Source organism: Phyllobates terribilis, unplaced genomic scaffold (genome assembly GCF_046119375.1).
Source record: "Phyllobates terribilis strain yellow unplaced genomic scaffold, ASM4611937v1 Scaffold_779__1_contigs__length_684578, whole genome shotgun sequence".
In the NCBI taxonomy this organism is placed as follows: Eukaryota; Metazoa; Chordata; class Amphibia; order Anura; family Dendrobatidae; genus Phyllobates; species Phyllobates terribilis.
Window position 1 is genome coordinate 575,418 of NW_027363539.1, and position 24,252 is coordinate 599,669.

General features: G+C 45.5%; 17 non-coding genes and 2 pseudogenes across 17 annotated transcripts; all 19 read right to left on the reverse strand.

The window, feature by feature from the left end:
• Window positions 1–462: 462 nt before the first annotated feature.
• LOC141239956 (U2 spliceosomal RNA) lies at window positions 463–578 on the reverse strand (annotated as a pseudogene).
• Window positions 579–1,692: 1,114 nt separating this feature from the next.
• Window positions 1,693–1,874, reverse strand: LOC141239895 (U2 spliceosomal RNA). The gene has a single exon (XR_012305242.1). It is a non-coding gene; the product is annotated as a U2 spliceosomal RNA (small nuclear RNA).
• A 524-nt stretch (window positions 1,875–2,398) lies between these two features.
• LOC141239954 (U2 spliceosomal RNA) lies at window positions 2,399–2,514 on the reverse strand (annotated as a pseudogene).
• A 1,115-nt stretch (window positions 2,515–3,629) lies between these two features.
• Window positions 3,630–3,820, reverse strand: LOC141239750 (U2 spliceosomal RNA). The gene has a single exon (XR_012305101.1). It is a non-coding gene; the product is annotated as a U2 spliceosomal RNA (small nuclear RNA).
• Window positions 3,821–4,935: 1,115 nt separating this feature from the next.
• Window positions 4,936–5,126, reverse strand: LOC141239751 (U2 spliceosomal RNA). Its single transcript, XR_012305102.1, has one exon. It is a non-coding gene; the product is annotated as a U2 spliceosomal RNA (small nuclear RNA).
• A 1,115-nt stretch (window positions 5,127–6,241) lies between these two features.
• Window positions 6,242–6,432, reverse strand: LOC141239752 (U2 spliceosomal RNA). The gene has a single exon (XR_012305103.1). It is a non-coding gene; the product is annotated as a U2 spliceosomal RNA (small nuclear RNA).
• Window positions 6,433–7,547: 1,115 nt separating this feature from the next.
• On the reverse strand, window positions 7,548–7,738 carry LOC141239880 (U2 spliceosomal RNA). The gene has a single exon (XR_012305227.1). It is a non-coding gene; the product is annotated as a U2 spliceosomal RNA (small nuclear RNA).
• Window positions 7,739–8,853: 1,115 nt separating this feature from the next.
• LOC141239753 (U2 spliceosomal RNA) lies at window positions 8,854–9,044 on the reverse strand. Its single transcript, XR_012305104.1, has one exon. It is a non-coding gene; the product is annotated as a U2 spliceosomal RNA (small nuclear RNA).
• A 1,115-nt stretch (window positions 9,045–10,159) lies between these two features.
• Window positions 10,160–10,350, reverse strand: LOC141239754 (U2 spliceosomal RNA). The gene has a single exon (XR_012305105.1). It is a non-coding gene; the product is annotated as a U2 spliceosomal RNA (small nuclear RNA).
• A 1,115-nt stretch (window positions 10,351–11,465) lies between these two features.
• Window positions 11,466–11,656, reverse strand: LOC141239755 (U2 spliceosomal RNA). Its single transcript, XR_012305106.1, has one exon. It is a non-coding gene; the product is annotated as a U2 spliceosomal RNA (small nuclear RNA).
• Window positions 11,657–12,771: 1,115 nt separating this feature from the next.
• LOC141239881 (U2 spliceosomal RNA) lies at window positions 12,772–12,962 on the reverse strand. The gene has a single exon (XR_012305228.1). It is a non-coding gene; the product is annotated as a U2 spliceosomal RNA (small nuclear RNA).
• A 1,115-nt stretch (window positions 12,963–14,077) lies between these two features.
• Window positions 14,078–14,268, reverse strand: LOC141239756 (U2 spliceosomal RNA). The gene has a single exon (XR_012305107.1). It is a non-coding gene; the product is annotated as a U2 spliceosomal RNA (small nuclear RNA).
• A 1,115-nt stretch (window positions 14,269–15,383) lies between these two features.
• LOC141239757 (U2 spliceosomal RNA) lies at window positions 15,384–15,574 on the reverse strand. Its single transcript, XR_012305108.1, has one exon. It is a non-coding gene; the product is annotated as a U2 spliceosomal RNA (small nuclear RNA).
• Window positions 15,575–16,689: 1,115 nt separating this feature from the next.
• LOC141239759 (U2 spliceosomal RNA) lies at window positions 16,690–16,880 on the reverse strand. The gene has a single exon (XR_012305110.1). It is a non-coding gene; the product is annotated as a U2 spliceosomal RNA (small nuclear RNA).
• A 1,115-nt stretch (window positions 16,881–17,995) lies between these two features.
• On the reverse strand, window positions 17,996–18,186 carry LOC141239760 (U2 spliceosomal RNA). The gene has a single exon (XR_012305111.1). It is a non-coding gene; the product is annotated as a U2 spliceosomal RNA (small nuclear RNA).
• A 1,115-nt stretch (window positions 18,187–19,301) lies between these two features.
• On the reverse strand, window positions 19,302–19,492 carry LOC141239761 (U2 spliceosomal RNA). The gene has a single exon (XR_012305112.1). It is a non-coding gene; the product is annotated as a U2 spliceosomal RNA (small nuclear RNA).
• A 1,115-nt stretch (window positions 19,493–20,607) lies between these two features.
• Window positions 20,608–20,798, reverse strand: LOC141239762 (U2 spliceosomal RNA). The gene has a single exon (XR_012305113.1). It is a non-coding gene; the product is annotated as a U2 spliceosomal RNA (small nuclear RNA).
• Window positions 20,799–21,913: 1,115 nt separating this feature from the next.
• Window positions 21,914–22,104, reverse strand: LOC141239763 (U2 spliceosomal RNA). Its single transcript, XR_012305114.1, has one exon. It is a non-coding gene; the product is annotated as a U2 spliceosomal RNA (small nuclear RNA).
• A 1,115-nt stretch (window positions 22,105–23,219) lies between these two features.
• Window positions 23,220–23,410, reverse strand: LOC141239867 (U2 spliceosomal RNA). The gene has a single exon (XR_012305214.1). It is a non-coding gene; the product is annotated as a U2 spliceosomal RNA (small nuclear RNA).
• Between the last annotated feature and the right edge of the window lie 842 nt (window positions 23,411–24,252).

Sequence of the window (24,252 nt, forward strand, 5' to 3'; positions counted from 1 at the left end):
CCCGGAGGAGAGGGTCCCCAATAAACCATCCCCATCCCTCCGAGCCAGAAGGCCACAGCGAGGGTCAGGGATCTCCGATGCTCTCCCTAGCCGAAGCCGGAGAAGAGCCGTTTTCGTGCTCCCAGCTTCCATCTAGGCTGCCACCCTAGTGGAGCTGGAGCCTCTGTTGGTTTCTCAGCCCAAAGCTGACCGGACCTCCGACCGGGTTTATAAAAATTCCCCTTCCTAGCCCGGAGGCCAGGAATAGGGGGGGTTGCTCAGAAAGTATGATTGGCAAAGGTGCGGCGTGCTACGAAGCCAAGTCTTTCTGGGGTTCCCAGTCCCAGTAAGCTTGGACTCCCACCAGGGCGCCTACTCCTGGGGCACATTGCTCCAAAGCCCTCACACTTACCCAGCCTAGTGACTTCGATCCTGGAGGGCCATGTTTTCCATCAGATAACTCTATGAGCCACCTGGCGTACTAACAAGTGCACCAAACCAGTGTGTAATATGCATCAATTTACTAGGGCAGCCCAAGGACAAAACTGCCTTTTCAAAAGATACTACACTTGATCTTAGCCAAAAGGCCGAGAAGCGATAACCAGAATTGGTTTCAAACTACGGAGCCACCCAAGGATCCTGAAAAGTCCATTTGTGGAGATGAGCTCCTGGACTCCCGTTAAGAAGACATGTTGTCAACCTCTAGATCCCTTACATGCCTGCACTTTTCGGCTTGCTGCTGCTGCAATCCACGCGTTTTAGATCTGCATAACTCCACCTCTTTAAACACAGCACCTTCACCCCCTGCTGTTCCCACCCGCCTCAACACCGTTGGAAGGGAGGAGAACCAATTAAGGCGGGGGGTGGGGTGGAACGAGCAGCTGTCTACCCTTAGCAGGAGGGCTCCTGATTACATACCTCTCCTGCTGCTGCTGCTGCTGGCTGTCCAGCAGCAGACTGAAGGTGGCTGCTGCTGTGCACAGGTATATAAAGGCTCAGAGCCTATTATGACACGCGCAGCCAGCGTTCCATTGCCACATTCCATCTACTGCAGGCAGGATACCTGGCTGGCTGAATGTCGCTGAGAAGCTCACAGAGACCGCCATAAGCAACAGTTTAACAGAATGCCACAGACTAATCAACCAAACTTTTTGGGTTGGGTTCTCTTTTATAGTCTGCAGGCATTAAATGAAAGAAGTCAGTGTTCCAGCAGAAGGAGACAACGTTTCAGAAAAGGCATTGTAGCAAACCAAAAAAGAAATTTTAAGCGCAGCAGAGTAACCAGCGCACATACCTGTTAGCTCAGGTGAGTTTAAAAGGCTGCTGTTGATAACAAGGGCATTTGCTAAATAGATGGTGTGTGTGCAACAATATACTGAAAGGTCAATTATATTGTGCAGCTTATCTCACCACCTGTAGTTATTTAGGTGAAAGCTCCAAAATGCTTGCCTAATATGTCTGTTTATCCAAAAGGAAATAAAAAGGGAGAGCTAGAAAGATAGCATTGCATCACATTACATGGCAATGCAATGCACAGTTGCTGAAGTTGAACCAAAATGAGCTTGTAATCTGGCTTCTGCAACTTTGAACATGAAAAATCCAATGAGGAGAAGAAAAGCAGAGCCAAAGAGTCCATCCCAAAATCCGACAAACAAGCAAAATGAACAAAAACATTGAATTCAATTCTTTCTGATTTTAGAAACTGCATTAAAGAAGGGGTGCACCGGTCCTGGAGATACTGCAATACCAGGTCAATGCGTGGAGTGGACAGAGCAAGCTCTTTTTCCATCTCCCTGTTCTAAAAATCCATTTAATATATGGTCCCCAGATAGGGGACGTATCAGATATTAAACTGATAAGAACAGATTTTTTGATTGAAGCTGCATCCAAGGCACTGAAAAATGTGACCGAAGTCACACCAAAACAGCGCACGAGGCGAGGATTCATGTGGACCCTTCCCGGAGGAAAGGGTCCCCAATAAACCATCCCCATCCCTCCGAGCCAGAAGGCCACAGCGAGGGTCAGGGATCTCCGATGCTCTCCCTAGCCGAAGCCGGAGAAGAGCCGTTTTCGTGCTCCCAGCTTCCATCTAGGCTGCCACCCTAGTGGAGCTGGAGCCTGTGTTGGTTTCTCAGCCCAAAGCTGACCGGACCTCCGACCGGGTTTATAAAAATTCCCCTTCCTAGCCCGGAGGCCAGGAATAGGGGGGGTTGCTCAGAAAGTATGATTGGCAAAGGTGCGGCGTGCTACGAAGCCAAGTCTTTCTGGGGTTCCCAGTCCCAGTAAGCTTGGACTCCCACCAGGGCGCCTACTCCTGGGGCACATTGCTCCAAAGCCCTCACACTTACCCAGCCTAGTGACTTCGATCCTGGAGGGCCATGTTTTCCATCAGATAACTCTATGAGCCCCCTGGCGTACTAACAAGTGCACCAAAAAAGTGTGTAATATGCATCAATTTACTAGGGCAGCCCAAGGACAAAACTGCCTTTTCAAAAGATACTACACTTGATCTTAGCCAAAAGGCCGAGAAGCGATAACCAGAATTGGTTTCAAACTACGGAGCCACCCAAGGATCCTAAAAAGTCCATTTGTGGAGATGAGCTCCTGGACTCCCGTTAAGAAGACATGTTGTCAACCTCTAGATCCCTTACATGCCTGCACTTTTCGGCTTGCTGCTGCTGCAATCCACGCGTTTTAGATCTGCATAACTCCACCTCTTTAAACACAGCACCTTCACCCCCTGCTGTTCCCACCCGCCTCAACACCGTTGGAAGGGAGGAGAACCAATTAAGGCGGGGGGTGGGGTGGAACGAGCAGCTGTCTACCCTTAGCAGGAGGGCTCCTGATTACATACCTCTCCTGCTGCTGCTGCTGCTGGCTGTCCAGCAGCAGACTGAAGGTGGCTGCTGCTGTGCACAGGTATATAAAGGCTCAGAGCCTATTATGACACGCGCAGCCAGCGTTCCATTGCCACATTCCATCTACTGCAGGCAGGATACCTGGCTGGCTGAATGTCGCTGAGAAGCTCACAGAGACCGCCATAAGCAACAGTTTAACAGAATGCCACAGACTAATCAACCAAACTTTTTGGGTTGGGTTCTCTTTTATAGTCTGCAGGCATTAAATGAAAGAAGTCAGTGTTCCAGCAGAAGGAGACAACGTTTCAGAAAAGGCATTGTAGCAAACCAAAAAAGAAATTTTAAGCGCAGCAGAGTAACCAGCGCACATACCTGTTAGCTCAGGTGAGTTTAAAAGGCTGCTGTTGATAACAAGGGCATTTGCTAAATAGATGGTGTGTGTGCAACAATATACTGAAAGGTCAATTATATTGTGCAGCTTATCTCACCACCTGTAGTTATTTAGGTGAAAGCTCCAAAATGCTTGCCTAATATGTCTGTTTATCCAAAAGGAAGTAAAAAGGGAGAGCTAGAAAGATAGCATTGCATCACATTACATGGCAATGCAATGCACAGTTGCTGAAGTTGAACCAAAATGAGCTTGTAATCTGGCTTCTGCAACTTTGAACATGAAAAATCCAATGAGGAGAAGAAAAGCAGAGCCAAAGAGTCCATCCCAAAATCCGACAAACAAGCAAAATGAACAAAAAACATTGAATTCAATTCTTTCTGATTTTAGAAACTGCATTAAAGAAGGGGTGCACCGGTCCTGGAGATACTGCAATACCAGGTCAATGCGTGGAGTGGACAGAGCAAGCTCTTTTTCCATCTCCCTGTTCTAAAAATCCATTTAATATATGGTCCCCAGATAGGGGACGTATCAGATATTAAACTGATAAGAACAGATACTACACTTGATCTTAGCCAAAAGGCCGAGAAGCGATAACCAGAATTGGTTTCAAACTACGGAGCCACCCAAGGATCCTAAAAAGTCCATTTGTGGAGATGAGCTCCTGGACTCCCGTTAAGAAGACATGTTGTCAACCTCTAGATCCCTTACATGCCTGCACTTTTCGGCTTGCTGCTGCTGCAATCCACGCGTTTTAGATCTGCATAACTCCACCTCTTTAAACACAGCACCTTCACCCCCTGCTGTTCCCACCCGCCTCAACACCGTTGGAAGGGAGGAGAACCAATTAAGGCGGGGGGTGGGGTGGAACGAGCAGCTGTCTACCCTTAGCAGGAGGGCTCCTGATTACATACCTCTCCTGCTGCTGCTGCTGCTGGCTGTCCAGCAGCAGACTGAAGGTGGCTGCTGCTGTGCACAGGTATATAAAGGCTCAGAGCCTATTATGACACGCGCAGCCAGCGTTCCATTGCCACATTCCATCTACTGCAGGCAGGATACCTGGCTGGCTGAATGTCGCTGAGAAGCTCACAGAGACCGCCATAAGCAACAGTTTAACAGAATGCCACAGACTAATCAACCAAACTTTTTGGGTTGGGTTCTCTTTTATAGTCTGCAGGCATTAAATGAAAGAAGTCAGTGTTCCAGCAGAAGGAGACAACGTTTCAGAAAAGGCATTGTAGCAAACCAAAAAAGAAATTTTAAGCGCAGCAGAGTAACCAGCGCACATACCTGTTAGCTCAGGTGAGTTTAAAAGGCTGCTGTTGATAACAAGGGCATTTGCTAAATAGATGGTGTGTGTGCAACAATATACTGAAAGGTCAATTATATTGTGCAGCTTATCTCACCACCTGTAGTTATTTAGGTGAAAGCTCCAAAATGCTTGCCTAATATGTCTGTTTATCCAAAAGGAAGTAAAAAGGGAGAGCTAGAAAGATAGCATTGCATCACATTACATGGCAATGCAATGCACAGTTGCTGAAGTTGAACCAAAATGAGCTTGTAATCTGGCTTCTGCAACTTTGAACATGAAAAATCCAATGAGGAGAAGAAAAGCAGAGCCAAAGAGTCCATCCCAAAATCCGACAAACAAGCAAAATGAACAAAAAACATTGAATTCAATTCTTTCTGATTTTAGAAACTGCATTAAAGAAGGGGTGCACCGGTCCTGGAGATACTGCAATACCAGGTCAATGCGTGGAGTGGACAGAGCAAGCTCTTTTTCCATCTCCCTGTTCTAAAAATCCATTTAATATATGGTCCCCAGATAGGGGACGTATCAGATATTAAACTGATAAGAACAGATACTACACTTGATCTTAGCCAAAAGGCCGAGAAGCGATAACCAGAATTGGTTTCAAACTACGGAGCCACCCAAGGATCCTGAAAAGTCCATTTGTGGAGATGAGCTCCTGGACTCCCGTTAAGAAGACATGTTGTCAACCTCTAGATCCCTTACATGCCTGCACTTTTCGGCTTGCTGCTGCTGCAATCCACGCGTTTTAGATCTGCATAACTCCACCTCTTTAAACACAGCACCTTCACCCCCTGCTGTTCCCACCCGCCTCAACACCGTTGGAAGGGAGGAGAACCAATTAAGGCGGGGGGTGGGGTGGAACGAGCAGCTGTCTACCCTTAGCAGGAGGGCTCCTGATTACATACCTCTCCTGCTGCTGCTGCTGCTGGCTGTCCAGCAGCAGACTGAAGGTGGCTGCTGCTGTGCACAGGTATATAAAGGCTCAGAGCCTATTATGACACGCGCAGCCAGCGTTCCATTGCCACATTCCATCTACTGCAGGCAGGATACCTGGCTGGCTGAATGTCGCTGAGAAGGTCACAGAGACCGCCATAAGCAACAGTTTAACAGAATGCCACAGACTAATCAACCAAACTTTTTGGGTTGGGTTCTCTTTTATAGTCTGCAGGCATTAAATGAAAGAAGTCAGTGTTCCAGCAGAAGGAGACAACGTTTCAGAAAAGGCATTGTAGCAAACCAAAAAAGAAATTTTAAGCGCAGCAGAGTAACCAGCGCACATACCTGTTAGCTCAGGTGAGTTTAAAAGGCTGCTGTTGATAACAAGGGCATTTGCTAAATAGATGGTGTGTGTGCAACAATATACTGAAAGGTCAATTATATTGTGCAGCTTATCTCACCACCTGTAGTTATTTAGGTGAAAGCTCCAAAATGCTTGCCTAATATGTCTGTTTATCCAAAAGGAAGTAAAAAGGGAGAGCTAGAAAGATAGCATTGCATCACATTACATGGCAATGCAATGCACAGTTGCTGAAGTTGAACCAAAATGAGCTTGTAATCTGGCTTCTGCAACTTTGAACATGAAAAATCCAATGAGGAGAAGAAAAGCAAAGCCAAAGAGTCCATCCCAAAATCCGACAAACAAGCAAAATGAACAAAAAACATTGAATTAAATTCTTTCTGATTTTAGAAACTGCATTAAAGAAGGGGTGCACCGGTCCTGGAGATACTGCAATACCAGGTCAATGCGTGGAGTGGACAGAGCAAGCTCTTTTTCCATCTCCCTGTTCTAAAAATCCATTTAATATATGGTCCCCAGATAGGGGACGTATCAGATATTAAACTGATAAGAACAGATACTACACTTGATCTTAGCCAAAAGGCCGAGAAGCGATAACCAGAATTGGTTTCAAACTACGGAGCCACCCAAGGATCCTGAAAAGTCCATTTGTGGAGATGAGCTCCTGGACTCCCGTTAAGAAGACATGTTGTCAACCTCTAGATCCCTTACATGCCTGCACTTTTCGGCTTGCTGCTGCTGCAATCCACGCGTTTTAGATCTGCATAACTCCACCTCTTTAAACACAGCACCTTCACCCCCTGCTGTTCCCACCCGCCTCAACACCGTTGGAAGGGAGGAGAACCAATTAAGGCGGGGGGTGGGGTGGAACGAGCAGCTGTCTACCCTTAGCAGGAGGGCTCCTGATTACATACCTCTCCTGCTGCTGCTGCTGCTGGCTGTCCAGCAGCAGACTGAAGGTGGCTGCTGCTGTGCACAGGTATATAAAGGCTCAGAGCCTATTATGACACGCGCAGCCAGCGTTCCATTGCCACATTCCATCTACTGCAGGCAGGATACCTGGCTGGCTGAATGTCGCTGAGAAGCTCACAGAGATCGCCATAAGCAACAGTTTAACAGAATGCCACAGACTAATCAACCAAACTTTTTGGGTTGGGTTCTCTTTTATAGTCTGCAGGCATTAAATGAAAGAAGTCAGTGTTCCAGCAGAAGGAGACAACGTTTCAGAAAAGGCATTGTAGCAAACCAAAAAAGAAATTTTAAGCGCAGCAGAGTAACCAGCGCACATACCTGTTAGCTCAGGTGAGTTTAAAAGGCTGCTGTTGATAACAAGGGCATTTGCTAAATAGATGGTGTGTGTGCAACAATATACTGAAAGGTCAATTATATTGTGCAGCTTATCTCACCACCTGTAGTTATTTAGGTGAAAGCTCCAAAATGCTTGCCTAATATGTCTGTTTATCCAAAAGGAAGTAAAAAGGGAGAGCTAGAAAGATAGCATTGCATCACATTACATGGCAATGCAATGCACAGTTGCTGAAGTTGAACCAAAATGAGCTTGTAATCTGGCTTCTGCAACTTTGAACATGAAAAATCCAATGAGGAGAAGAAAAGCAAAGCCAAAGAGTCCATCCCAAAATCCGACAAACAAGCAAAATGAACAAAAAACATTGAATTCAATTCTTTCTGATTTTAGAAACTGCATTAAAGAAGGGGTGCACCGGTCCTGGAGATACTGCAATACCAGGTCAATGCGTGGAGTGGACAGAGCAAGCTCTTTTTCCATCTCCCTGTTCTAAAAATCCATTTAATATATGGTCCCCAGATAGGGGACGTATCAGATATTAAATTGATAAGAACAGATACTACACTTGATCTTAGCCAAAAGGCCGAGAAGCGATAACCAGAATTGGTTTCAAACTACGGAGCCACCCAAGGATCCTGAAAAGTCCATTTGTGGAGATGAGCTCCTGGACTCCCGTTAAGAAGACATGTTGTCAACCTCTAGATCCCTTACATGCCTGCACTTTTCGGCTTGCTGCTGCTGCAATCCACGCGTTTTAGATCTGCATAACTCCACCTCTTTAAAGACAGCACCTTCACCCCCTGCTGTTCCCACCCGCCTCAACACCGTTGGAAGGGAGGAGAACCAATTAAGGCGGGGGGTGGGGTGGAACGAGCAGCTGTCTACCCTTAGCAGGAGGGCTCCTGATTACATACCTCTCCTGCTGCTGCTGCTGGGGGCTGTCCAGCAGCAGACTGAAGGTGGCTGCTGCTGTGCACAGGTATATAAAGGCTCAGAGCCTATTATGACACGCGCAGCCAGCGTTCCATTGCCACATTCCATCTACTGCAGGCAGGATACCTGGCTGGCTGAATGTCGCTGAGAAGCTCACAGAGACCGCCATAAGCAACAGTTTAACAGAATGCCACAGACTAATCAACCAAACTTTTTGGGTTGGGTTCTCTTTTATAGTCTGCAGGCATTAAATGAAAGAAGTCAGTGTTCCAGCAGAAGGAGACAACGTTTCAGAAAAGGCATTGTAGCAAACCAAAAAAGAAATTTTAAGCGCAGCAGAGTAACCAGCGCACATACCTGTTAGCTCAGGTGAGTTTAAAAGGCTGCTGTTGATAACAAGGGCATTTGCTAAATAGATGGTGTGTGTGCAACAATATACTGAAAGGTCAATTATATTGTGCAGCTTATCTCACCACCTGTAGTTATTTAGGTGAAAGCTCCAAAATGCTTGCCTAATATGTCTGTTTATCCAAAAGGAAGTAAAAAGGGAGAGCTAGAAAGATAGCATTGCATCACATTACATGGCAATGCAATGCACAGTTGCTGAAGTTGAACCAAAATGAGCTTGTAATCTGGCTTCTGCAACTTTGAACATGAAAAATCCAATGAGGAGAAGAAAAGCAGAGCCAAAGAGTCCATCCCAAAATCCGACAAACAAGCAAAATGAACAAAAAACATTGAATTCAATTCTTTCTGATTTTAGAAACTGCATTAAAGAAGGGGTGCACCGGTCCTGGAGATACTGCAATACCAGGTCAATGCGTGGAGTGGACAGAGCAAGCTCTTTTTCCATCTCCCTGTTCTAAAAATCCATTTAATATATGGTCCCCAGATAGGGGACGTATCAGATATTAAACTGATAAGAACAGATACTACACTTGATCTTAGCCAAAAGGCCGAGAAGCGATAACCACAATTGGTTTCAAACTACGGAGCCACCCAAGGATCCTAAAAAGTCCATTTGTGGAGATGAGCTCCTGGACTCCCGTTAAGAAGACATGTTGTCAACCTCTAGATCCCTTACATGCCTGCACTTTTCGGCTTGCTGCTGCTGCAATCCACGCGTTTTAGATCTGCATAACTCCACCTCTTTAAACACAGCACCTTCACCCCCTGCTGTTCCCACCCGCCTCAACACCGTTGGAAGGGAGGAGAACCAATTAAGGCGGGGGGTGGGGTGGAACGAGCAGCTGTCTACCCTTAGCAGGAGGGCTCCTGATTACATACCTCTCCTGCTGCTGCTGCTGCTGGCTGTCCAGCAGCAGACTGAAGGTGGCTGCTGCTGTGCACAGGTATATAAAGGCTCAGAGCCTATTATGACACGCGCAGCCAGCGTTCCATTGCCACATTCCATCTACTGCAGGCAGGATACCTGGCTGGCTGAATGTCGCTGAGAAGCTCACAGAGACCGCCATAAGCAACAGTTTAACAGAATGCCACAGACTAATCAACCAAACTTTTTGGGTTGGGTTCTCTTTTATAGTCTGCAGGCATTAAATGAAAGAAGTCAGTGTTCCAGCAGAAGGAGACAACGTTTCAGAAAAGGCATTGTAGCAAACCAAAAAAGAAATTTTAAGCGCAGCAGAGTAACCAGCGCACATACCTGTTAGCTCAGGTGAGTTTAAAAGGCTGCTGTTGATAACAAGGGCATTTGCTAAATAGATGGTGTGTGTGCAACAATATACTGAAAGGTCAATTATATTGTGCAGCTTATCTCACCACCTGTAGTTATTTAGGTGAAAGCTCCAAAATGCTTGCCTAATATGTCTGTTTATCCAAAAGGAAGTAAAAAGGGAGAGCTAGAAAGATAGCATTGCATCACATTACATGGCAATGCAATGCACAGTTGCTGAAGTTGAACCAAAATGAGCTTGTAATCTGGCTTCTGCAACTTTGAACATGAAAAATCCAATGAGGAGAAGAAAAGCAAAGCCAAAGAGTCCATCCCAAAATCCGACAAACAAGCAAAATGAACAAAAAACATTGAATTCAATTCTTTCTGATTTTAGAAACTGCATTAAAGAAGGGGTGCACCGGTCCTGGAGATACTGCAATACCAGGTCAATGCGTGGAGTGGACAGAGCAAGCTCTTTTTCCATCTCCCTGTTCTAAAAATCCATTTAATATATGGTCCCCAGATAGGGGACGTATCAGATATTAAACTGATAAGAACAGATACTACACTTGATCTTAGCCAAAAGGCCGAGAAGCGATAACCAGAATTGGTTTCAAACTACGGAGCCACCCAAGGATCCTGAAAAGTCCATTTGTGGAGATGAGCTCCTGGACTCCCGTTAAGAAGACATGTTGTCAACCTCTAGATCCCTTACATGCCTGCACTTTTCGGCTTGCTGCTGCTGCAATCCACGCGTTTTAGATCTGCATAACTCCACCTCTTTAAACACAGCACCTTCACCCCCTGCTGTTCCCACCCGCCTCAACACCGTTGGAAGGGAGGAGAACCAATTAAGGCGGGGGGTGGGGTGGAACGAGCAGCTGTCTACCCTTAGCAGGAGGGCTCCTGATTACATACCTCTCCTGCTGCTGCTGCTGCTGGCTGTCCAGCAGCAGACTGAAGGTGGCTGCTGCTGTGCACAGGTATATAAAGGCTCAGAGCCTATTATGACACCCGCAGCCAGCGTTCCATTGCCACATTCCATCTACTGCAGGCAGGATACCTGGCTGGCTGAATGTCGCTGAGAAGCTCACAGAGATCGCCATAAGCAACAGTTTAACAGAATGCCACAGACTAATCAACCAAACTTTTTGGGTTGGGTTCTCTTTTATAGTCTGCAGGCATTAAATGAAAGAAGTCAGTGTTCCAGCAGAAGGAGACAACGTTTCAGAAAAGGCATTGTAGCAAACCAAAAAAGAAATTTTAAGCGCAGCAGAGTAACCAGCGCACATACCTGTTAGCTCAGGTGAGTTTAAAAGGCTGCTGTTGATAACAAGGGCATTTGCTAAATAGATGGTGTGTGTGCAACAATATACTGAAAGGTCAATTATATTGTGCAGCTTATCTCACCACCTGTAGTTATTTAGGTGAAAGCTCCAAAATGCTTGCCTAATATGTCTGTTTATCCAAAAGGAAGTAAAAAGGGAGAGCTAGAAAGATAGCATTGCATCACATTACATGGCAATGCAATGCACAGTTGCTGAAGTTGAACCAAAATGAGCTTGTAATCTGGCTTCTGCAACTTTGAACATGAAAAATCCAATGAGGAGAAGAAAAGCAGAGCCAAAGAGTCCATCCCAAAATCCGACAAACAAGCAAAATGAACAAAAAACATTGAATTCAATTCTTTCTGATTTTAGAAACTGCATTAAAGAAGGGGTGCACCGGTCCTGGAGATACTGCAATACCAGGTCAATGCGTGGAGTGGACAGAGCAAGCTCTTTTTCCATCTCCCTGTTCTAAAAATCCATTTAATATATGGTCCCCAGATAGGGGACGTATCAGATATTAAACTGATAAGAACAGATACTACACTTGATCTTAGCCAAAAGGCCGAGAAGCGATAACCAGAATTGGTTTCAAACTACGGAGCCACCCAAGGATCCTGAAAAGTCCATTTGTGGAGATGAGCTCCTGGACTCCCGTTAAGAAGACATGTTGTCAACCTCTAGATCCCTTACATGCCTGCACTTTTCGGCTTGCTGCTGCTGCAATCCACGCGTTTTAGATCTGCATAACTCCACCTCTTTAAAGACAGCACCTTCACCCCCTGCTGTTCCCACCCGCCTCAACACCGTTGGAAGGGAGGAGAACCAATTAAGGCGGGGGGTGGGGTGGAACGAGCAGCTGTCTACCCTTAGCAGGAGGGCTCCTGATTACATACCTCTCCTGCTGCTGCTGCTGGGGGCTGTCCAGCAGCAGACTGAAGGTGGCTGCTGCTGTGCACAGGTATATAAAGGCTCAGAGCCTATTATGACACGCGCAGCCAGCGTTCCATTGCCACATTCCATCTACTGCAGGCAGGATACCTGGCTGGCTGAATGTCGCTGAGAAGCTCACAGAGACCGCCATAAGCAACAGTTTAACAGAATGCCACAGACTAATCAACCAAACTTTTTGGGTTGGGTTCTCTTTTATAGTCTGCAGGCATTAAATGAAAGAAGTCAGTGTTCCAGCAGAAGGAGACAACGTTTCAGAAAAGGCATTGTAGCAAACCAAAAAAGAAATTTTAAGCGCAGCAGAGTAACCAGCGCACATACCTGTTAGCTCAGGTGAGTTTAAAAGGCTGCTGTTGATAACAAGGGCATTTGCTAAATAGATGGTGTGTGTGCAACAATATACTGAAAGGTCAATTATATTGTGCAGCTTATCTCACCACCTGTAGTTATTTAGGTGAAAGCTCCAAAATGCTTGCCTAATATGTCTGTTTATCCAAAAGGAAGTAAAAAGGGAGAGCTATAAAGATAGCATTGCATCACATTACATGGCAATGCAATGCACAGTTGCTGAAGTTGAACCAAAATGAGCTTGTAATCTGGCTTCTGCAACTTTGAACATGAAAAATCCAATGAGGAGAAGAAAAGCAAAGCCAAAGAGTCCATCCCAAAATCCGACAAACAAGCAAAATGAACAAAAAACATTGAATTCAATTCTTTCTGATTTTAGAAACTGCATTAAAGAAGGGGTGCACCGGTCCTGGAGATACTGCAATACCAGGTCAATGCGTGGAGTGGACAGAGTAAGCTCTTTTTCCATCTCCCTGTTCTAAAAATCCATTTAATATATGGTCCCCAGATAGGGGACGTATCAGATATTAAACTGATAAGAACAGATACTACACTTGATCTTAGCCAAAAGGCCGAGAAGCGATAACCAGAATTGGTTTCAAACTACGGAGCCACCCAAGGATCCTGAAAAGTCCATTTGTGGAGATGAGCTCCTGGACTCCCGTTAAGAAGACATGTTGTCAACCTCTAGATCCCTTACATGCCTGCACTTTTCGGCTTGCTGCTGCTGCAATCCACGCGTTTTAGATCTGCATAACTCCACCTCTTTAAACACAGCACCTTCACCCCCTGCTGTTCCCACCCGCCTCAACACCGTTGGAAGGGAGGAGAACCAATTAAGGCGGGGGGTGGGGTGGAACGAGCAGCTGTCTACCCTTAGCAGGAGGGCTCCTGATTACATACCTCTCCTGCTGCTGCTGCTGCTGGCTGTCCAGCAGCAGACTGAAGGTGGCTGCTGCTGTGCACAGGTATATAAAGGCTCAGAGCCTATTATGACACGCGCAGCCAGCGTTCCATTGCCACATTCCATCTACTGCAGGCAGGATACCTGGCTGGCTGAATGTCGCTGAGAAGCTCACAGAGACCGCCATAAGCAACAGTTTAACAGAATGCCACAGACTAATCAACCAAACTTTTTGGGTTGGGTTCTCTTTTATAGTCTGCAGGCATTAAATGAAAGAAGTCAGTGTTCCAGCAGAAGGAGACAACGTTTCAGAAAAGGCATTGTAGCAAACCAAAAAAGAAATTTTAAGCGCAGCAGAGTAACCAGCGCACATACCTGTTAGCTCAGGTGAGTTTAAAAGGCTGCTGTTGATAACAAGGGCATTTGCTAAATAGATGGTGTGTGTGCAACAATATACTGAAAGGTCAATTATATTGTGCAGCTTATCTCACCACCTGTAGTTATTTAGGTGAAAGCTCCAAAATGCTTGCCTAATATGTCTGTTTATCCAAAAGGAAGTAAAAAGGGAGAGCTAGAAAGATAGCATTGCATCACATTACATGGCAATGCAATGCACAGTTGCTGAAGTTGAACCAAAATGAGCTTGTAATCTGGCTTCTGCAACTTTGAACATGAAAAATCCAATGAGGAGAAGAAAAGCAAAGCCAAAGAGTCCATCCCAAAATCCGACAAACAAGCAAAATGAACAAAAAACATTGAATTAAATTCTTTCTGATTTTAGAAACTGCATTAAAGAAGGGGTGCACCGGTCCTGGAGATACTGCAATACCAGGTCAATGCGTGGAGTGGACAGAGCAAGCTCTTTTTCCATCTCCCTGTTCTAAAAATCCATTTAATATATGGTCCCCAGATAGGGGACGTATCAGATATTAAACTGATAAGAACAGATACTACACTTGATCTTAGCCAAAAGGCCGAGAAGCGATAACCAGAATTGGTTTCAAACTACGGAGCCACCCAAGGATCCTAAAAAGTCCATTTGTGGAGATGAGCTCCTGGACTCCCGTTAAGAAGACATGTTGTCAACCTCTAGATCCCTTACATGCCTGCACTTTTCGGCTTGCTGCTGCTGCAATCCACGCGTTTTAGATCTGCATAACTCCACCTCTTTAAACACAGCACCTTCACCCCCTGCTGTTCCCACCCGCCTCAACACCGTTGGAAGGGAGGAGAACCAATTAAGGCGGGGGGTGGGGTGGAACGAGCAGCTGTCTACCCTTAGCAGGAGGGCTCCTGATTACATACCTCTCCTGCTGCTGCTGCTGCTGGCTGTCCAGCAGCAGACTGAAGGTGGCTGCTGCTGTGCACAGGTATATAAAGGCTCAGAGCCTATTATGACACGCGCAGCCAGCGTTCCATTGCCACATTCCATCTACTGCAGGCAGGATACCTGGCTGGCTGAATGTCGCTGAGAAGCTCACAGAGACCGCCATAAGCAACAGTTTAACAGAATGCCACAGACTAATCAACCAAACTTTTTGGGTTGGGTTCTCTTTTATAGTCTGCAGGCATTAAATGAAAGAAGTCAGTGTTCCAGCAGAAGGAGACAACATTTCAGAAAAGGCATTGTAGCAAACCAAAAAAGAAATTTTAAGCGCAGCAGAGTAACCAGCGCACATACCTGTTAGCTCAGGTGAGTTTAAAAGGCTGCTGTTGATAACAAGGGCATTTGCTAAATAGATGGTGTGTGTGCAACAATATACTGAAAGGTCAATTATATTGTGCAGCTTATCTCACCACCTGTAGTTATTTAGGTGAAAGCTCCAAAATGCTTGCCTAATATGTCTGTTTATCCAAAAGGAAGTAAAAAGGGAGAGCTAGAAAGATAGCATTGCATCACATTACATGGCAATGCAATGCACAGTTGCTGAAGTTGAACCAAAATGAGCTTGTAATCTGGCTTCTGCAACTTTGAACATGAAAAATCCAATGAGGAGAAGAAAAGCAGAGCCAAAGAGTCCATCCCAAAATCCGACAAACAAGCAAAATGAACAAAAAACATTGAATTCAATTCTTTCTGATTTTAGAAACTGCATTAAAGAAGGGGTGCACCGGTCCTGGAGATACTGCAATACCAGGTCAATGCGTGGAGTGGACAGAGCAAGCTCTTTTTCCATCTCCCTGTTCTAAAAATCCATTTAATATATGGTCCCCAGATAGGGGACGTATCAGATATTAAACTGATAAGAACAGATACTACACTTGATCTTAGCCAAAAGGCCGAGAAGCGATAACCAGAATTGGTTTCAAACTACGGAGCCACCCAAGGATCCTAAAAAGTCCATTTGTGGAGATGAGCTCCTGGACTCCCGTTAAGAAGACATGTTGTCAACCTCTAGATCCCTTACATGCCTGCACTTTTCGGCTTGCTGCTGCTGCAATCCACGCGTTTTAGATCTGCATAACTCCACCTCTTTAAACACAGCACCTTCACCCCCTGCTGTTCCCACCCGCCTCAACACCGTTGGAAGGGAGGAGAACCAATTAAGGCGGGGGGTGGGGTGGAACGAGCAGCTGTCTACCCTTAGCAGGAGGGCTCCTGATTACATACCTCTCCTGCTGCTGCTGCTGCTGGCTGTCCAGCAGCAGACTGAAGGTGGCTGCTGCTGTGCACAGGTATATAAAGGCTCAGAGCCTATTATGACACGCGCAGCCAGCGTTCCATTGCCACATTCCATCTACTGCAGGCAGGATACCTGGCTGGCTGAATGTCGCTGAGAAGCTCACAGAGACCGCCATAAGCAACAGTTTAACAGAATGCCACAGACTAATCAACCAAACTTTTTGGGTTGGGTTCTCTTTTATAGTCTGCAGGCATTAAATGAAAGAAGTCAGTGTTCCAGCAGAAGGAGACAACGTTTCAGAAAAGGCATTGTAGCAAACCAAAAAAGAAATTTTAAGCGCAGCAGAGTAACCAGCGCACATACCTGTTAGCTCAGGTGAGTTTAAAAGGCTGCTGTTGATAACAAGGGCATTTGCTAAATAGATGGTGTGTGTGCAACAATATACTGAAAGGTCAATTATATTGTGCAGCTTATCTCACCACCTGTAGTTATTTAGGTGAAAGCTCCAAAATGCTTGCCTAATATGTCTGTTTATCCAAAAGGAAGTAAAAAGGGAGAGCTAGAAAGATAGCATTGCATCACATTACATGGCAATGCAATGCACAGTTGCTGAAGTTGAACCAAAATGAGCTTGTAATCTGGCTTCTGCAACTTTGAACATGAAAAATCCAATGAGGAGAAGAAAAGCAGAGCCAAAGAGTCCATCCCAAAATCCGACAAACAAGCAAAATGAACAAAAAACATTGAATTCAATTCTTTCTGATTTTAGAAACTGCATTAAAGAAGGGGTGCACCGGTCCTGGAGATACTGCAATACCAGGTCAATGCGTGGAGTGGACAGAGCAAGCTCTTTTTCCATCTCCCTGTTCTAAAAATCCATTTAATATATGGTCCCCAGATAGGGGACGTATCAGATATTAAACTGATAAGAACAGATACTACACTTGATCTTAGCCAAAAGGCCGAGAAGCGATAACCAGAATTGGTTTCAAACTACGGAGCCACCCAAGGATCCTAAAAAGTCCATTTGTGGAGATGAGCTCCTGGACTCCCATTAAGAAGACATGTTGTCAACCTCTAGATCCCTTACATGCCTGCACTTTTCGGCTTGCTGCTGCTGCAATCCACGCGTTTTAGATCTGCATAACTCCACCTCTTTAAACACAGCACCTTCACCCCCTGCTGTTCCCACCCGCCTCAACACCGTTGGAAGGGAGGAGAACCAATTAAGGCGGGGGGTGGGGTGGAACGAGCAGCTGTCTACCCTTAGCAGGAGGGCTCCTGATTACATACCTCTCCTGCTGCTGCTGCTGCTGGCTGTCCAGCAGCAGACTGAAGGTGGCTGCTGCTGTGCACAGGTATATAAAGGCTCAGAGCCTATTATGACACGCGCAGCCAGCGTTCCATTGCCACATTCCATCTACTGCAGGCAGGATACCTGGCTGGCTGAATGTCGCTGAGAAGCTCACAGAGACCGCCATAAGCAACAGTTTAACAGAATGCCACAGACTAATCAACCAAACTTTTTGGGTTGGGTTCTCTTTTATAGTCTGCAGGCATTAAATGAAAGAAGTCAGTGTTCCAGCAGAAGGAGACAACGTTTCAGAAAAGGCATTGTAGCAAACCAAAAAAGAAATTTTAAGCGCAGCAGAGTAACCAGCGCACATACCTGTTAGCTCAGGTGAGTTTAAAAGGCTGCTGTTGATAACAAGGGCATTTGCTAAATAGATGGTGTGTGTGCAACAATATACTGAAAGGTCAATTATATTGTGCAGCTTATCTCACCACCTGTAGTTATTTAGGTGAAAGCTCCAAAATGCTTGCCTAATATGTCTGTTTATCCAAAAGGAAGTAAAAAGGGAGAGCTAGAAAGATAGCATTGCATCACATTACATGGCAATGCAATGCACAGTTGCTGAAGTTGAACCAAAATGAGCTTGTAATCTGGCTTCTGCAACTTTGAACATGAAAAATCCAATGAGGAGAAGAAAAGCAGAGCCAAAGAGTCCATCCCAAAATCCGACAAACAAGCAAAATGAACAAAAAACATTGAATTCAATTCTTTCTGATTTTAGAAACTGCATTAAAGAAGGGGTGCACCGGTCCTGGAGATACTGCAATACCAGGTCAATGCGTGGAGTGGACAGAGCAAGCTCTTTTTCCATCTCCCTGTTCTAAAAATCCATTTAATATATGGTCCCCAGATAGGGGACGTATCAGATATTAAACTGATAAGAACAGATACTACACTTGATCTTAGCCAAAAGGCCGAGAAGCGATAACCAGAATTGGTTTCAAACTACGGAGCCACCCAAGGATCCTAAAAAGTCCATTTGTGGAGATGAGCTCCTGGACTCCCGTTAAGAAGACATGTTGTCAACCTCTAGATCCCTTACATGCCTGCACTTTTCGGCTTGCTGCTGCTGCAATCCACGCGTTTTAGATCTGCATAACTCCACCTCTTTAAACACAGCACCTTCACCCCCTGCTGTTCCCACCCGCCTCAACACCGTTGGAAGGGAGGAGAACCAATTAAGGCGGGGGGTGGGGTGGAACGAGCAGCTGTCTACCCTTAGCAGGAGGGCTCCTGATTACATACCTCTCCTGCTGCTGCTGTTGCTGGCTGTCCAGCAGCAGACTGAAGGTGGCTGCTGCTGTGCACAGGTATATAAAGGCTCAGAGCCTATTATGACACGCGCAGCCAGCGTTCCATTGCCACATTTCATCTACTGCAGGCAGGATACCTGGCTGGCTGAATGTCGCTGAGAAGCTCACAGAGACCGCCATAAGCAACAGTTTAACAGAATGCCACAGACTAATCAACCAAACTTTTTGGGTTGGGTTCTCTTTTATAGTCTGCAGGCATTAAATGAAAGAAGTCAGTGTTCCAGCAGAAGGAGACAACGTTTCAGAAAAGGCATTGTAGCAAACCAAAAAAGAAATTTTAAGCGCAGCAGAGTAACCAGCGCACATACCTGTTAGCTCAGGTGAGTTTAAAAGGCTGCTGTTGATAACAAGGGCATTTGCTAAATAGATGGTGTGTGTGCAACAATATACTGAAAGGTCAATTATATTGTGCAGCTTATCTCACCACCTGTAGTTATTTAGGTGAAAGCTCCAAAATGCTTGCCTAATATGTCTGTTTATCCAAAAGGAAGTAAAAAGGGAGAGCTAGAAAGATAGCATTGCATCACATTACATGGCAATGCAATGCACAGTTGCTGAAGTTGAACCAAAATGAGCTTGTAATCTGGCTTCTGCAACTTTGAACATGAAAAATCCAATGAGGAGAAGAAAAGCAGAGCCAAAGAGTCCATCCCAAAATCCGACAAACAAGCAAAATGAACAAAAAACATTGAATTCAATTCTTTCTGATTTTAGAAACTGCATTAAAGAAGGGGTGCACCGGTCCTGGAGATACTGCAATACCAGGTCAATGCGTGGAGTGGACAGAGCAAGCTCTTTTTCCATCTCCCTGTTCTAAAAATCCATTTAATATATGGTCCCCAGATAGGGGACGTATCAGATATTAAACTGATAAGAACAGATACTACACTTGATCTTAGCCAAAAGGCCGAGAAGCGATAACCAGAATTGGTTTCAAACTACGGAGCCACCCAAGGATCCTAAAAAGTCCATTTGTGGAGATGAGCTCCTGGACTCCCGTTAAGAAGACATGTTGTCAACCTCTAGATCCCTTACATGCCTGCACTTTTCGGCTTGCTGCTGCTGCAATCCACGCGTTTTAGATCTGCATAACTCCACCTCTTTAAACACAGCACCTTCACCCCCTGCTGTTCCCACCCGCCTCAACACCGTTGGAAGGGAGGAGAACCAATTAAGGCGGGGGGTGGGGTGGAACGAGCAGCTGTCTACCCTTAGCAGGAGGGCTCCTGATTACATACCTCTCCTGCTGCTGCTGCTGCTGGCTGTCCAGCAGCAGACTGAAGGTGGCTGCTGCTGTGCACAGGTATATAAAGGCTCAGAGCCTATTATGACACGCGCAGCCAGCGTTCCATTGCCACATTCCATCTACTGCAGGCAGGATACCTGGCTGGCTGAATGTCGCTGAGAAGCTCACAGAGACCGCCATAAGCAACAGTTTAACAGAATGCCACAGACTAATCAACCAAACTTTTTGGGTTGGGTTCTCTTTTATAGTCTGCAGGTATTAAATGAAAGAAGTCAGTGTTCCAGCAGAAGGAGACAACGTTTCAGAAAAGGCATTGTAGCAAACCAAAAAAGAAATTTTAAGCGCAGCAGAGTAACCAGCGCACATACCTGTTAGCTCAGGTGAGTTTAAAAGGCTGCTGTTGATAACAAGGGCATTTGCTAAATAGATGGTGTGTGTGCAACAATATACTGAAAGGTCAATTATATTGTGCAGCTTATCTCACCACCTGTAGTTATTTAGGTGAAAGCTCCAAAATGCTTGCCTAATATGTCTGTTTATCCAAAAGGAAGTAAAAAGGGAGAGCTAGAAAGATAGCATTGCATCACATTACATGGCAATGCAATGCACAGTTGCTGAAGTTGAACCAAAATGAGCTTGTAATCTGGCTTCTGCAACTTTGAACATGAAAAATCCAATGAGGAGAAGAAAAGCAGAGCCAAAGAGTCCATCCCAAAATCCGACAAACAAGCAAAATGAACAAAAAACATTGAATTCAATTCTTTCTGATTTTAGAAACTGCATTAAAGAAGGGGTGCACCGGTCCTGGAGATACTGCAATACCAGGTCAATGCGTGGAGTGGACAGAGCAAGCTCTTTTTCCATCTCCCTGTTCTAAAAATCCATTTAATATATGGTCCCCAGATAGGGGACGTATCAGATATTAAACTGATAAGAACAGATACTACACTTGATCTTAGCCAAAAGGCCGAGAAGCGATAACCAGAATTGGTTTCAAACTACGGAGCCACCCAAGGATCCTAAAAAGTCCATTTGTGGAGATGAGCTCCTGGACTCCCGTTAAGAAGACATGTTGTCAACCTCTAGATCCCTTACATGCCTGCACTTTTCGGCTTGCTGCTGCTGCAATCCACGCGTTTTAGATCTGCATAACTCCACCTCTTTAAACACAGCACCTTCACCCCCTGCTGTTCCCACCCGCCTCAACACCGTTGGAAGGGAGGAGAACCAATTAAGGCGGGGGGTGGGGTGGAACGAGCAGCTGTCTACCCTTAGCAGGAGGGCTCCTGATTACATACCTCTCCTGCTGCTGCTGCTGCTGGCTGTCCAGCAGCAGACTGAAGGTGGCTGCTGCTGTGCACAGGTATATAAAGGCTCAGAGCCTATTATGACACGCGCAGCCAGCGTTCCATTGCCACATTCCATCTACTGCAGGCAGGATACCTGGCTGGCTGAATGTCGCTGAGAAGCTCACAGAGACCGCCATAAGCAACAGTTTAACAGAATGCCACAGACTAATCAACCAAACTTTTTGGGTTGGGTTCTCTTTTATAGTCTGCAGGCATTAAATGAAAGAAGTCAGTGTTCCAGCAGAAGGAGACAACGTTTCAGAAAAGGCATTGTAGCAAACCAAAAAAGAAATTTTAAGCACAGCAGAGTAACCAGCGCACATACCTGTTAGCTCAGGTGAGTTTAAAAGGCTGCTGTTGATAACAAGGGCATTTGCTAAATAGATGGTGTGTGTGCAACAATATACTGAAAGGTCAATTATATTGTGCAGCTTATCTCACCACCTGTAGTTATTTAGGTGAAAGCTCCAAAATGCTTGCCTAATATGTCTGTTTATCCAAAAGGAAGTAAAAAGGGAGAGCTAGAAAGATAGCATTGCATCACATTACATGGCAATGCAATGCACAGTTGCTGAAGTTGAACCAAAATGAGCTTGTAATCTGGCTTCTGCAACTTTGAACATGAAAAATCCAATGAGGAGAAGAAAAGCAGAGCCAAAGAGTCCATCCCAAAATCCGACAAACAAGCAAAATGAACAAAAAACATTGAATTCAATTCTTTCTGATTTTAGAAACTGCATTAAAGAAGGGGTGCACCGGTCCTGGAGATACTGCAATACCAGGTCAATGCGTGGAGTGGACAGAGCAAGCTCTTTTTCCATCTCCCTGTTCTAAAAATCCATTTAATATATGGTCCCCAGATAGGGGACGTATCAGATATTAAACTGATAAGAACAGATACTACACTTGATCTTAGCCAAAAGGCCGAGAAGCGATAACCAGAATTGGTTTCAAACTACGGAGCCACCCAAGGATCCTAAAAAGTCCATTTGTGGAGATGAGCTCCTGGACTCCCGTTAAGAAGACATGTTGTCAACCTCTAGATCCCTTACATGCCTGCACTTTTCGGCTTGCTGCTGCTGCAATCCACGCGTTTTAGATCTGCATAACTCCACCTCTTTAAACACAGCACCTTCACCCCCTGCTGTTCCCACCCGCCTCAACACCGTTGGAAGGGAGGAGAACCAATTAAGGCGGGGGGTGGGGTGGAACGAGCAGCTGTCTACCCTTAGCAGGAGGGCTCCTGATTACATACCTCTCCTGCTGCTGCTGCTGCTGGCTGTCCAGCAGCAGACTGAAGGTGGCTGCTGCTGTGCACAGGTATATAAAGGCTCAGAGCCTATTATGACACGCGCAGCCAGCGTTCCATTGCCACATTCCATCTACTGCAGGCAGGATACCTGGCTGGCTGAATGTCGCTGAGAAGCTCACAGAGACCGCCATAAGCAACAGTTTAACAGAATGCCACAGACTAATCAACCAAACTTTTTGGGTTGGGTTCTCTTTTATAGTCTGCAGGCATTAAATGAAAGAAGTCAGTGTTCCAGCAGAAGGAGACAACGTTTCAGAAAAGGCATTGTAGCAAACCAAAAAAGAAATTTTAAGCGCAGCAGAGTAACCAGCGCACATACCTGTTAGCTCAGGTGAGTTTAAAAGGCTGCTGTTGATAACAAGGGCATTTGCTAAATAGATGGTGTGTGTGCAACAATATACTGAAAGGTCAATTATATTGTGCAGCTTATCTCACCACCTGTAGTTATTTAGGTGAAAGCTCCAAAATGCTTGCCTAATATGTCTGTTTATCCAAAAGGAAGTAAAAAGGGAGAGCTAGAAAGATAGCATTGCATCACATTACATGGCAATGCAATGCACAGTTGCTGAAGCTGAACCAAAATGAGCTTGTAATCTGGCTTCTGCAACTTTGAACATGAAAAATCCAATGAGGAGAAGAAAAGCAGAGCCAAAGAGTCCATCCCAAAATCCGACAAACAAGCAAAATGAACAAAAAACATTGAATTCAATTCTTTCTGATTTTAGAAACTGCATTAAAGAAGGGGTGCACCGGTCCTGGAGATACTGCAATACCAGGTCAATGCGTGGAGTGGACAGAGCAAACTCTTTTTCCATCTCCCTGTTCTAAAAATCCATTTAATATATGGTCCCCAGATAGGGGACGTATCAGATATTAAACTGATAAGAACAGATACTACACTTGATCTTAGCCAAAAGGCCGAGAAGCGATAACCAGAATTGGTTTCAAACTACGGAGCCACCCAAGGATCCTAAAAAGTCCATTTGTGGAGATGAGCTCCTGGACTCCCGTTAAGAAGACATGTTGTCAACCTCTAGATCCCTTACATGCCTGCACTTTTCGGCTTGCTGCTGCTGCAATCCACGCGTTTTAGATCTGCATAACTCCACCTCTTTAAACACAGCACCTTCACCCCCTGCTGTTCCCACCCGCCTCAACACCGTTGGAAGGGAGGAGAACCAATTAAGGCGGGGGGTGGGGTGGAACGAGCAGCTGTCTACCCTTAGCAGGAGGGCTCTTGATTACATACCTCTCCTGCTGCTGCTGCTGCTGGCTGTCCAGCAGCAGACTGAAGGTGGCTGCTGCTGTGCACAGGTATATAAAGGCTCAGAGCCTATTATGACACGCGCAGCCAGCGTTCCATTGCCACATTCCATCTACTGCAGGCAGGATACCTGGCTGGCTGAATGTCGCTGAGAAGCTCACAGAGACCGCCATAAGCAACAGTTTAACAGAATGCCACAGACTAATCAACCAAACTTTTTGGGTTGGGTTCTCTTTTATAGTCTGCAGGCATTAAATGAAAGAAGTCAGTGTTCCAGCAGAAGGAGACAACGTTTCAGAAAAGGCATTGTAGCAAACCAAAAAAGAAATTTTAAGCGCAGCAGAGTAACCAGCGCACATACCTGTTAGCTCAGGTGAGTTTAAAAGGCTGCTGTTGATAACAAGGGCATTTGCTAAATAGATGGTGTGTGTGCAACAATATACTGAAAGGTCAATTATATTGTGCAGCTTATCTCACCACCTGTAGTTATTTAGGTGAAAGCTCCAAA